A 14,349-nucleotide genomic window follows, 5' to 3' on the forward strand; every position below is an offset into this window, starting at 1 on the left:
TATACTTTCGAAATTGGCTTAAACAAATGAAATTAACTAGAAAAGCGCAACACATTTAGCAGGCGACATGTTAACAAGGATATGACAAACAAATGACAACCACACGGGGGACTGTCTCTCTCTCTCTCTCTCTCTCTCTCTCTCTCTCGCTCTCTCTCTCTATATATGGGCCATTGAACAGCTCAATTAGATTTGACACAAGGCGTGGTCGTATTGATGCAATGAACTATTGACAGCTGACCTCAGCTATTGATTGCTGAGGTCACAATCGTGCGTTGCAATTTATACTCTTCGGATTGAATAATACAGCACAAATATTCTAGAAATATTTCTTAGTGCTTTTAATTTCTGGCCTTATCTTAATTAATTATATATTCAGCGCATTCTTATCAGTTCCACCTGATATTTACTCTGAATCGTATTTACCCAGATATTCAAATAGGCCGACGATAAGAGTCGACGCGAAAACAATAACAAAAATCTAGAATATGCATAGTAGGCAAATAACTTGATCGAAAATTTTCCAAATTCATAGTAAAATATCATAAAAATTTCCAGCCAGCTCAGCTGGCCTAATGTCAACAAATAAGTCAACAAATAACTTCTGCGTAGCTACAAATATTGTTCGATATGATACCCTGTAGCCCAAAATGAGGTCGTATAAGTTTGCATATTTGTGGAAAATATGTTTAAGAGCAGCTAGGAAGCATTTTATAGTCGATTTTACTACTCGCTTCTCTCTTTTCCAGCTCGAGGTACCTTAAGAAATGCGGCCAGATGGAGAAGTTTAATAGACATTCCTCGGGTAGAATCCGTTCAAATAACTCATAGCTACTATCGAAATTTCAATTCATCAACTAAGCAGTTTTTTTCTTTTTGTATCAGATAGTAAAAGTATGTGGCCAAAAACTGATTCTACAAACAATGGGCGGCATTATAATTGAGTGGCTTTCTATGAGTTGTAACATGGCTTGAGTTCAACTGTGCTCATATATCTTTTAAGTCTTGTGATACGATGATGGGCCATTATAATTAATAATAATAATTCGATTGCATGTTTGGCGAAAAACGACTTATAATTGATGTTGCCAACTGTCTAGCACTTGGCACATAAATAAAATATTATGTTAACTAAATAAATAAAAAGTTGGCGCTTGCCTTTTCAATATCAACAACAGCAAGAATTATTGTTTAACTGACATTGACCTCAATATTATTCCTTTCAGTTGTGCTAGCAAAGAAAATAGTTCACAGCCTGTTAAATATGTAAGCAGAACGCAGTTTTTAATTAAAGAACAAATTGTCTGTATCAATCAATATATAAATTTATCATTTATCACTTTTACTGTTGATTAGCGCCAAATACATATTTGAGTTGAAAATTCGCCAATATTTCAAATATCTCATGATAATTGTTTTTGACCCACAAGTGTCAATAATTTGACACTCGCACAGCTAATCAATTTAAAAGTATCTTTAACGTAATGCAATTTATGTGCATAATTATTTGTCATAAGGAAATACGCAACACCCTTAAAGTGGGTTAGTGGAAATGGAAAATACCCATATATCGCTTATTTTCGGGCAGCGACTGTCTATTTGTCAGCTGACCAAATAGGGTACACAACGGGGTCCAAACCAGTCAAAATGCCTAGGGATAAGACCGAACAGTAAAACAGCTGAAAATCCAAACAATCCAAACGAAAGCTGTTTGCTGTAGGCAGGCTCTCGAATACCCTAGAAAAATTGGCAAACAAAATATGCACTTAACACTATTTCTACCAAAACTTTTGTGTTTGCAGGAGAAGAAAATGTTTTTAAAATTAAAACTTTTTATTCCCTGAACCCATTAAAAATGGGTATAAGTGCATATTGTATTTGTGCGAAATCCAAATGTATATAACAGGCAGAAGAAAGCATCTCCGACCCCATAAAGTATATATATTCATGATCAGCATCAATAGCCGAGTCGATCTAGCCATGTCCGTCTGTCTGTCCGTCCGTATGAACGCAAGGATCTCAGAACTTATAAGAGCTAGAAACTTGAAATTTAGATGTAGATGCCTGCGCAGATCGAGTTTGTTTCCGATAATCGATAACTTACTCCGTTCCCAAGCAATCGATAAAAATCCATATCGATATCCTGTTTTTTGGGCAATTTTGGTAAATAAAAAGAGTTAAAGTCATCAAACTTGACATATAGCTTCCAAAATAGAATATATATGCATTTGATGTTGAAAGAAGAGGGTTCAGGGTATCCCCAAGTCGGGAGCTCCCTACTAGAACCTCTTGTTCTATTTTTTTTGTCCATTTTTTATGCTACCACTAAGTTGACTCAACAATCAATTAATGAATTATCAAAAAGTAAATTTAGAAAATATTAGAAATTAGAAACTAATGTCAAGTTAAAAATGGAAAGGTGTCTTTTGACACTTTTGCTAGAAATAGTGTTAAATTGACATAAATGTGTAAAAAATGCATAAAATGTGGTAAAGATCGTTTACTACAAATAAGCATATGAGCAGTCCAATCATATTACCCTGCCGGCCAAATGCCAGGGTATTTGACAATACAAATGTTTTGCACGGGCAGACAGTGCTGCGGGCTGCGACGCCGGCGTCAACAGCGCTGCCGAGCTGCAAAAATGTTATGCATTTTTTCCTTATTCAAACGAAAATTGTGTTTTCCTGTCAAGCCGGTTTTTCTTTTCATTATTGGACCACACCAGCGTCGACGTCGATGTCGACGTCTTCTCGTTGCCAGCATAAAAGCAAAACCAAACAACTTGCAATCAACGCCGAAGTTGTCGTTGTTGTTGTCGTTGTTTTTGTCGCTTTGCTATTTTTAGTTTGCAGCAAAAATAAAATAAAAAAAGTTGTCGAAACTTTGCTGAAAAGATTCGTGTGCCCCTTCCGTTATATGACTGACAAAATAGTACAAAAACAAGAAAAAAAAAAAATGAAGTTTTCAGCTTTGCATTTTAAGCAGTTTAACTAAAGGCTGAAGCTGTCCCTGCCCAAAGTTGCCTTCAATCAGGATCTGGGAATTTCAACAGCTGCCTGGCCAAAATGTATTTTATCATTTTAATGAATATGTTTTGAGTTAGTTTCAAGGAATACTCTGTCAAGTGGCCTTCTTAAACATTTGCAATGAGTTATATTCTTATTTTGCTAAATTCATTTTATTTAGCTTATATTTATTGAATTTGTTAACAAGTTGTTGGCAATTGCTGAAATTGCAATTTGAGAACAAAAAAATATACTTATAAATAAATACAAATATGAAAGAAACGAGCACATGCGCACACTTGGTACACAAATATTACAAATACAAATAGACAAAATCACAAAAAACTCAAAAGCCCGCAAGTATAAGATTTTAGATATATTTAAAGATTTATTTGTGTAATACGTGTGTGTGTGTGTGTGTGTGTATGTGTGTTTATGTCAAGGAACCGCGTTTATTTTAAACATATAGATTTTGAAGCATTTAGAAGATAATTGCAGTCTGTATTTATTCTGACCAATCATAGCAATAAAACCAATTAGATATCCGACTTGTTTGGGATTTTAAATTCTAGAGTTTTTTTATGACTCGTCGCTAATTAGCATTTAAATCAACAACAATTATGGTACTGTCGTAAAGGAAGTAAATATGCTCGTATCTTAAGAGCTTATCTCTTTAAATAAAACTCAAATTTTCACATAACATAGCTTATGTGATGCAGGTGCACGCTGAGACGGGGTCTCGGCAGATTCCACTCGCCTGGGTGGAAAAATCGCGGAAAACGTTTGAACGAGTCTTTTTACCATTGGCCTAAAAACTCATTTAAAAAAGATCTTTGTTAATTTGAGGGTTGTCTCGCATATATGCATATGCATGCATAAATGCGTGCATATATGCATGCATACACTAACACACACACACGTCCACCCACACACGCCAAAACCGGTTTGAATCTAGAATATTACATTTTATTTAGTAATGAAGGGCAGCTCCAATCGGTAATCAGAAATCTTAGGGAAAGACGAACTGAATCGAATAATATTTAAAATAGGGAACCTAAAGGCGAGAAGAGGTTCGAACCGTGAACCAATTAAGCGACAGTTAGTTGTTTAACAGTCATACATATAAGAAACATACTTTGAAATTCATATATGTAAAAGTATTTACACATTTTACAGTCACAATGCAATGTGGCTCAATCAATTGTGTAATACCTTTGAAGGTTTCGAGGCTCAAAGCAAGTCGAGACTGCAAGACGAGCGGCAACAAGGTGCAAGATGATGTTGCACGTTTGCCGTTTTGAGTTGCCCCTTCAGCAAGTTGAGGAGCGAGAGGAAGAAAAAGAGATAATTATAATAAATTGCATAATTTGCAAGTCGAGTCAAGTCATGATATTTAACTGTAGAAATTAGAGGAAATTCTCACGCAGCACAAAAGGTGAAGTAGTATTATAGTATCATCAACATAAGTGTATAGATTTATGCATATTCGCGTAGCCTTGGGGGAAATTTTCTAGGTTTTATTTTAGCGGGGCACACACCTTGAAAGGGGGTGGCATTCACACTTTCACCCCACCAATGACCTATATTTGTTGTTAAGGCCGGAAATATTTTCGCTTCGTTTAGCGCCGAGTTAAAACAGTAAGCAACACATATTGGCTGGCTCTCAATGCGTATGAGTAATTTAAATGAAATTACAAAGTCGCCGCGTTGCACCGAGTAGCCTCCAAATTAAGATAGAAAAACAAAAATAACCACACATTGTAAATAGGTATATACAGCAGCAAATTGTATTAATTATTTGTCTATTCGCAACGCACTCCCGACTTAAACAAGTTTCGATGCACATGTGCATTGGAAGGCGATTTCCAGTAAACAATAAAAAACCATCTACAAGCCCGCTAAAAAACGTCAGCAATATCGCTGAATGCCAGCAACATGTCTCGGCAACATTTGTTGCAGCATCATGTTGATATGTTATGCGTATCCAGAATATACTGCATAGATTAAAATTATGTTTTAACTTAATGAGTAAATTGTTTTAGAAAATGAGCAGAACGACAGTTAGCTGGGATACGTAAAATAAATATGAATAATAAAAAGTAAACAGCTGAAAAATGTATAAACAATCTGTAAGCTGCGCTTAAACCTGCCAACAAAAACAAGTTTATGTTTATTGAAGCACATGGCGACGCGCCCAGAGAGCCAGAGCTCCAAACACAGCGAGAGAGTGAAAGAGAGCGAGAGAGTGGAAGAATGAGCTCAAAATAGCAGCGAAGTCAGTCAGTGCTGCCCGACAAACAAAGAGACTACACACAGTGGGCACACCCATATTCAGTACATATAGACGCAGCCTGTATGCAGTTATTATAATTTTATTTATACTCACGTTCCACTGTGCAGCGACAATAAATAGCATAATTTACACAAGAGCGTCGGCAGTGACAGAAACGGCAGCAGCGACATCGTCGTCGACGTCGACGTCGACGTCATCGGCAGCGTCAACCAAAGATCGTATTCGTATTCGTTGGTGTTCGGTTAATTTTTGTGTTGTTTGTGTTTTCCTGAGTGTTGTCGCTGCTTTCTGAGACACATGCACGTTCGCTTCACGGTAGAAATTTTCGATCAGTTTAAGTTTTTCATTTGCAACGAACACAAGCAAGTCGCTCCGAAGCGCGCCAAAACGAAACAGAAAAGTGTCAGCAAACTCTTATTTTGCAAAGCCCGTCCAAGCGAAAAACGCGCGCGCGCGAACTTATTAAAAATAAAAGAAGAAACACAACACAATACCGTAAAACGGCTACGTGCTAAACAAAAAAAAAAAAAAAAAAATACAGAAATAAATGCAAATACGGGCTTGAATGTGCAGCCACCGCGTCAAATATTGTAAATTGTTTAAAACAATACAAAACAAAAAAATATAAATACCCATTACACATTCCCATGTTTTATTAAATTGTTAAATTAGCTGCTTGTCTGAGTGTGTGCCAAAGAGAGTGTGCTTTTTAATTTGTTGTACCGACAGCGTTAATATTGTTATTGCAATTGTCTGATATTGTCTGTGCTCATTTTGTGGTTAGTGTTTCGTTTGATTGAAAACAATCGCTGTTGGAAAATAAATTTCGTTTGCCACCATTTTGGAGTTGCACTTGTCTTTCGTGTCATTAGATACGAGAAAATAAGCAGCATTATCTTTTATCATAAAAATGGGTTTATGTGTGTGTGTGTGTGTGTATTGATTTAAAACCAATTTTGAAATTAAAATTCAATTAAATTACAGAGTGCTCAACTTTACCCCTCTTTCGCGTTGTGCCAAAGAAAAGCAAAGAAAAGAAAAGCATTAGCACAAAACTAAAATAAATTTGAAATACATATATTAGACGCGTGCGTGCTTGTGCATATATTATAATCGGTTTTTAATGTTTTAATGCGAGTGGACAAAAAGCGAAATGAATACCAGTTAGAAATGTGACTAAAATCATCAAAACGAATTTACCTGAAAAAAGAATCAACAAAAGAAAAAAGCAAAGGAAGCATACCACAAGGAATCTAAACAGCGCAGTAAGAGCCAGCCCGAGCTCACAAGGCAGCCGTCACACAAGGCGAACCAGCAAAGCGATCGAGCTAAAAGCCAGGTGTGTGTGTGTGTGTGTGTGTGTGTGTATGTGCACAGTGCAACAAGTACTTTAGTAGTGATGTAAGAAAAATATAGGAAGCAAAAATTAATTATGCTTTGCATAATCTGTGCATAAAAATGGGCAAAGAAACGTTCGCCAAAAGGCGGCAGCTGGCTCAACGGTGTCTCTGCCTCTCTCTCTCTCTTACTCTATTTTTCAGTTTCGGTTGCGCTCTCTTTCCGCGGCTTGTCTAAAATTCTGTTCATTTTCGATTTCCTTGTGCGCCATTCAACGGTTTTCCATTTGTTCATTGCCCTTTGAGTCTCTCTCTCCCACTCTCTCTCTCTCTCTCTCTCTCTCTCTGTCTAACACACATACAAAGGCATATGCGAAGCAAAACTCTATAGCTGGAATTGTTATTGTCCTCTCATTTTTGGCGTCTACTGCATTACATTCACTTTCATACATACATATTCACATTAGGCGTTGTGCTAATCCAAACTAACCAACAAAATGATTGCCATTATTCTCGGCTCTTGCCTGCGGGTCAAGGCATTTGGAGCGTGGTTATATGTTTTCGTTGTTATTTCTTATGAGTATGTAAGTTTTTTGTCTTCTTTGTTATTTATTACAACTTGAGGCCAGAGCGCAGCACAAAACAGCTGACTAAAACGCAAAAAAAAAACAAAAAACTACGGTTGAAAACCCGAACGTGGCCAACGGCGCCGTATGCGGCAAAAAAAAAAATGAAGACCTACGCCTAATTTAAGGTCATCAGCACAATAAAACAAAACAACCCAAGCAACAACAACAACAATTTCAGCACGCAAGCTTCACTGTCTTCTCTCGACCCTCAGGGCTTCATTTCCACATTTGTCTAAAGCCCTGCGCTGCCATTTTCGTAGAGAAACAAATGGCAACGGTATTTCAAAGTAATGAACTAACAGACACACGCACATTATAGTTACTTTGCGCAGTGGCACTTGCATATAAAGAAGCAATTTTCATAATGTTGCGGAATGAGAGTATGTTAAAAAAAATCTGTTATGCTTCAGTGGGTTAACCAAAAAATGCAATTTTATTTCTAACGGTTATTCGTTGTCTCCCTACAATTTATGCCAGTTCGTCATAACCTGCTTACGTTTTGCAATTTTGTAGACTGTCTGGCGACAGACGCTCTGTCTCTGTTATTTTCTTAGCGCCTCTTCACATTGGTCTCTTAGCACTAACAGCGAGATCGAGAGTGAAAGAGATCGCAATCTGTAAACTGTAAGCGCCGTTAGGTTAATATCTGTGCAAAGAGCCGGAGATGGAATGAATATTCTACAAATATTGTTGTGCACCCAATCGATCAAATGCTTAAGACGGCTTATGGGCCTATATAAGAGAATAAATTATTTGCATATTATAATAAATGGGATTTTAATATAACTTTACTAATTTATATGGTAACTCGCATAACTGATAAGACATTTGTTTTTCATAAATTTGTTTAATCACCATAAAGTTGCTTTTTTATTTATATTTTGCATTCAATCGAACACTTTGACACAATTTCCATTCGCTGATTGTTAATATTTTTATCGCCCGGACTCCAAAGTCTACCAATCCTACAGATAAAAAACAAAAAAAAAAATTAATTTTGGCTAGATAAATTAAATGCCAACTGGGTCCAAATACGGACCAGGCCAGAAAGGTCAGGCGGAAATATGGTGTTGCAAAATATTTTATAATAAATTCACGCATATCGTTGTAGGCGTGGCCGGCTATGCAAATCAATTACTGTAAATTTAAATGAAATGCGTTAATAATTACGAAATCCAACGCGGAAATGCAAAAATAAAAGATGCGTTGCATCGCGTAGATACTTTTGTATCTTTTTATTGATTTTGAGTGACAAGCGCTGCGTGGGGCAGCTCGAAGCGCTTAAATTATTTTACATGCTTCATGTAAAGCGTGCTCACATGAGGAAGCAACCAACTTCCAATGTGAAATGGAATCGCATCGTTATCGCCTGTCTTACTGTCTGTTTTTGTTGTAAGTAGCTGCAACTTTTGTCTGTTAACCAGACCAAAAGCTTACAATACATATATATATATATATAAATTTCAGTACAGACGTAGTGAAAAAAGGCTTGTCGCAGGACAGAGACCGCACGCCACGCACACTGTTCACTTTATAGTATGATATCTTTTATATATATATTTTGTTTAATTTATTTATGAGTTTTTTTAATTCTGTGCGCTTGTCTCAGACAAAGAGGCTTATTGTCATTTTGTGTGCTGTTTGTTTGTTTAAAGCGGCGTGAAAAAAATGTCATAATTACACAAATAAATACACGAGCTCATACATATGCCAAAAATCAATCGCCGTTCACAAAGGCACTTCATATGCTCTTCAGGTCCCAAGTATCTGACGGATTTTGTATCTGCACAAAGAGCACTTTAAAACGCGGCTCGTTGTTGTTATTTGTGTGTGTGTGTGTGTGTGTGTGTGTGTTTGTGTGTGATTTACTGACAATGTCGATGATTAAATAAGCCCACTTCTATTATAGACCTAAGAAACTAACTAAATCCTGATATACTGATACCTTTGGTTCTCCATCTATTTGTAAAGTGAGAGCTCTCCAGTTCCAATTTTTGTTGTTGTTAGAAAATCGATCGAGATATTTTCCTTAATATTTATTCACTGCACATTTGCTGTAGAATGTAAAAATCTTCATAGCAAGTACTGTAGACTGTTCCCATTTCTAAATATATATATTTTTATTTCCAAATATATAATTGTATATGTAAATATTTTTGCTGAGGAAATTGTGCATTAATCGAACTGCGCATTACGATTCAACATCAAATGTACAAATTCATATTTTGTCACCCTTAACCTCTTGATGTAAATGCCAAATTAAGCTGCTATTTAAATTCTATATTTAGTGGCAGGAACTGGCTACAGTTTTTGCTTAGCAAACAAATCGAATGAAAACAAATCTCATCCCGACTTTTGCTGAATATCTAGCATTATCTGTTATAGGAAGCGTTTCCGATTTGCATATTAAATCATTCGTGGGCAAGATAAGTGCCAACCGTTCTAGGAGGGGTCGCAAACCATTGAATTTGCTTGTTTGTTTGGTTCCGTCTTTCGGTTTGTTGTTGTTGTTGTTGTTGTCAACTTGTAAGCAAAATTGTTGATTGTTTTGCGGAACACAAACTTGACGATTGATTGAGTTTGATTAAGCAGCACAGATACAGATACAAATGCGTAGATACATAGATACATAGTTATGAAAGTAGCAAAACGCCGAACTGGTTTTTTTGTTTTTTTTTTTTTTTTGTTTTTGCAAACTAAAGTCGATCATTTCCGCATTGAATTTTTTGTATTTTTAACACTTACAAAATGGGAACGCTTGCAAGTAACAAAAATGAATATTGACATTAACAGAAGATAGATGCGAGGTATAGTTACAGATACATTTACCGATACATATACAAATACTGAGCAAGCCCACATTCTTGCGGCCTGCGCAGGTTCATGCTCGAAATCGGATCAAGTGTCACGGTTACGGATTATGTCACTTTATCACCACAACACAATAAAAGCCAGAATGCACCCGTCTCTCTCTCTCCTTGTGCTTGTCCCCCCGCCCACGCCCTCCTGTTCACACACGTCATTAGCTTTCTGGCTGTCATGAGCTTAAATTTAGTTCTAATGCGGATTTGTTACACAGTTTTGTGCCTGCTTGTATACTAATAACATTTACACTCAACTCAATATTGTATAAATAATAACGGAAGTGTAAATAAATGTACATGCCTTTAAAAACAATTGGATTTTAATCCATGTAACTTGATGCTCACATTTAAAGTACTGATGCAACAATCAGACAAAACCCAGTCTTAAGCTCAACTTTACAAAATTCCTTTATTTTTTTTTTTCTCGGAGATGTTTAACTTTGCAATTTCCAAGACTAGAAAGTTGCATTAGAACAGTACACCTTGAACTGTAATTGTGCCCGTGATATACGGCTGGTTACTATAAAGACCATAAATAGCTAACGGGTTGTGCTTACTACCGGGCCTCACCTTAGATTTGATTAATTAACAACGCTACTAACCCAACCCAGAACTAGCGTGCTTAAATTCTTGTAGATTATTTAAAGTGACATGTCGGAAACTTTTTAACTATTTAATCGAGTTGACAGGTTTTAAAATTTCTAAAAAAAACTCAGCTACAATAAAGTAAATTACAACTTTATTCTCGCGTTAATTCCTATTTCAAAGATATGCCATGAAAATTGCATTGAATTAGCTAGCACGTGTAGATACATTTGTATCTTGTGCATTTCTGCACGCACACAGGCACGCTCGTTCGCCCACAGTTCAATGACTCAAAGCGACAAGTTATTTAAGCGCAAATAGCTTTGTTAATTTTAACTGTGGCAGTTATGTCATTTATGTTCTTAACTTGAACCCATTGAGCGAACCTATACGCGACTGTAGAATGAAGAATGCAATTTGGAAATACCTTCAGAATGCATGCAATTGTTTGTGTGCGAATATTTGGCGGCTTGTATTTCATATGACAAATTTATGAACTGAAGTTGCTTATTAGCAAATTGTTTGTGCAACCGGTTTTCGCCAGCCAGGCAAATATTACCAGTTGTTTACGTAGATACAAAATTATAAAAATATTTGAAGAGAGATTGGCGAGACAAACAGACACAAGTGCATATTCGTAAAGGTACATAATAGGTATGTGCATGACTCCGCCAACAATAAAAGATTTAAATGATTCCAAAAAAAAAAAAACCGCTCATGCTTATATAAGCTTGGTATAAGCTAACGAAAGGCCAGGTAATAAGTAGCCATAGTTCTCGAGCTGTTAATCGAGCATTCAAATCGATCCTTAAAAGCTTCAAATCAAAATGAAAACAAAAAAAGATCGCAGACACAACATATGTGTGTACATATATGTTTTATTTTAGGCACGCGATATTTACGCTAGCCCCAGATACATTTGTATCTTTTAGTCTATGTGTGAGCGCTTTTCTTATTGTGTGTGGTAATATGCTTTATGAAAAAAAGAACACAAAAACAGTGTGACATGGATTTGTGTGATATATGAATATGTACTCTACAAATTTTACAGGGTATAGCCAGTCGATCAGAAATGCTCAATTGCAATTTATTTCTTTTGCGTTTTAGTTGACATCCTGTCATCCCACGCGCTAGTGAAGCGTCTGCGCTGCGTATCTTTGAGATACATTTGCTGCATATATGCGTTTTACAAAAGCGAAAGTGCAATCGCAATGCCCCTGTTTTGTGTTTGTGTCAAAAATCTATGCCGCGTCCGTAAATATATATATATATATAAGCATATATATATAGCCGATTCTTGTATATCCCGCAGAGCAAAAAGTACGCTTATCAATTGTTGGCCATGGAAAATATAAATTTAGTTGCAATGCTTGTGGCCAAAACCCAAGGGATTTTTCAGCTGTGTAGTCGGATTGTTAATATAATCAACACGAAACAACAGAAAGTTATCAAATTTCCAACATTGTTGTTTATATCGTTGTTTAGACAGGCTGCCTCACAACTGCAATATACATTTGTGTAACTCGAAGCGACGACTCCATGAATTTGATTTTGCACTAGCGATGACGAATTTTCTTAATCAAAACTCGTTTGGCGATTGTTAATCAAATTATCTGTTCAGCATTAAAGTAAGTTGAACATAAAAATAGAGTTTGTTTTTGTTTGATCGAGAACTGGCCAAATCTTAAGTTGAAGCTTCGCCCTCCGAGCTGGGTCACAGTTTGTATAAAAAACATCAGCAATTATTGTGCTTTGCAAACATGGCACGACAACGCCGGGCAATTTCTTCTAGAATTAAATATATATATATATATAAATAGAATCAGTTTTCATGGAAAATTTTGCTAGCCGTCGAGTTTATCAGCCTTGCAACGTGGCCAGACTCTGGCTCTGATCTCTGGCAGGCATCATTTATCTGTAGAGCAGACACAAGGCGTCTTCAATCTTGGAACTGGGACTCGGCTTTTTATAGGCACTTGTTTGTTGCATTGCCAGTTGAGTGTGAAAAACAGACATGCAAATTAATAATGTTAAAGAGCATCGTTCTCGATCATGTGCATTGTCCAAATATGTATGTTTATATATAGAGAAGTTAGTTAACGCTATCAGTGGAAGGCTCTTATCACGTGCTGTAGTTTTCCACTTGCACGCTTGTTTTTCCTTGCTGTGGAAAATTTTGTCACAGATTATAGGCACATGCAACACGAGTGTGTGGGAGGGCGTGGATCGGAAAAACGATTGTAGGTTCGAGTACGCGAGAGTGTACGAGCTTGTTGACAATAGACAACAAGTTTTTCGGTTGGCTGGCCGTGACATTGACACAGTAAGATTTCGTTTATCGAAGCTGATTTCTATTCATTTATTCGCATTGCACAATTGATGAACAGCATGGATTTATAATGCGTTAGCTCTCCAAAAAATATATAAGAGATCCATCGTGAAGCGAATGTCTCACCTTCATGGCCCGATGCAATTTGACAAAAACGCCCTAGACCCAGACCCAGACCCAGACCCAGACCAAGACCCAGGTCCAATGGTAGCCAATAGACAGATATGAGACGCAGCTCGTAGTGCTCCCCCGGTTTTTCAAGCGTGAACTTCAGTTCAGCTTAGTTCACTCCACTTCACTTCACTTCGCTCTCGGTCGCCAATGTAAACGACGACGCCTTGAGACTGACCGGTTGTGGTCAGTTTCAGCTGCGCACTGAACGTATACAAGGTTATATGTGTGTGTATATATAAATATATATCTATATATATTCATAAGTATTATACGCGGGCCTTATTCAAATTGCCCGTTTCCTATAGAGCGTTGATGTTTTGGAATCTGTTGCTCAGATAAGACTCGGTCGAAGAGCTCACTTGACTTGTTTAAAGTCAATTGAACAAAACAATTCGCAACACTCGAAAATTTGCACTGTTTAGATAATTTCGTAACTCGCCCACTTTGGGTGCTGCAATCGTCATTCTATCTAATCAGCGTTTAAGTATCTTTATCAAAAACTCAAGCCCAGTTATAATCGACCTATTTATATGCCTGCTATTTAAACTGTATTAAGCTCAGCTCGCCCAGCACTTCGGAATTAAATGCCATGCTAGCAACAATTATAGCTCTGCCGTGATCTATTGTCGGCGAGAACAGACTGTGTATCTGACAGATACACACTGAGACACACAAATCAGCCAGGCGTTAAACTATAACAGCTGACAGTTTACAGGCCCCAGTTGTACTAAGATGAATGGAATTAGCTGTAATTGGATTCAACCCTTCCATTGTTTCACCTGTAACGAAGCACTTTCGATTTCGCAGCGTGGCTTGGAATACCCGCCAGCTAGTCCAAATCGACGTCGTCATCGCCGTGCCGAGATTCATTGAAGTATATATTAAGTGTACTTTTTTTGTTTTCTCTGCTTTATGATAGCTGGTAGATGTCATGTTGTTGTCGTAGGTTGGGCCATTGTTCATGATGTCATGAAGTTTTCAGCTAATTTGCATTATTAGCAGTTGTTTTTCCATTTAGCACACTCAACAGATCTGGGCATATGTGTTTAGCTAAATAGTTTTTTCATTTTCTCTGGCTGATATTTTGCTTTCCTAATATTACTATTTATATTTACGATCACATAAACAAC

At 36.9% G+C, this 14,349-nt stretch overlaps 1 protein-coding gene across 13 annotated transcripts in view; it reads left to right on the forward strand.

The window, feature by feature from the left end:
• mtd (TLD domain-containing protein mustard) overlaps window positions 1-14,349 on the forward strand; it is a 65,670-nt gene that overhangs the window by 5,134 nt on the left and 46,187 nt on the right. For 6 of the 13 annotated variants that reach the window (XM_032433503.2, XM_032433505.2, XM_032433507.2 and 3 more), the window contains exons 1-2: window positions 5,635-5,891; window positions 6,286-6,640. The exons of 3 other annotated variants lie outside the window; for them this stretch is intronic. The gene's annotated coding sequence lies outside the window, so the exon portion shown is untranslated. Of the gene's footprint in view, window positions 1-5,634; window positions 5,892-6,285; window positions 6,641-14,349 lie in introns of those variants that run through there. 4 more of the 13 variants (XM_015170698.3, XM_002056532.4, XM_015170696.3 and 1 more) reach the window with 1 other exon arrangement.

The sequence above is a fragment of the Drosophila virilis genome, chromosome 2 (genome assembly GCF_030788295.1).
Source record: "Drosophila virilis strain 15010-1051.87 chromosome 2, Dvir_AGI_RSII-ME, whole genome shotgun sequence".
Taxonomy (NCBI): Eukaryota; Metazoa; Arthropoda; class Insecta; order Diptera; family Drosophilidae; genus Drosophila; species Drosophila virilis.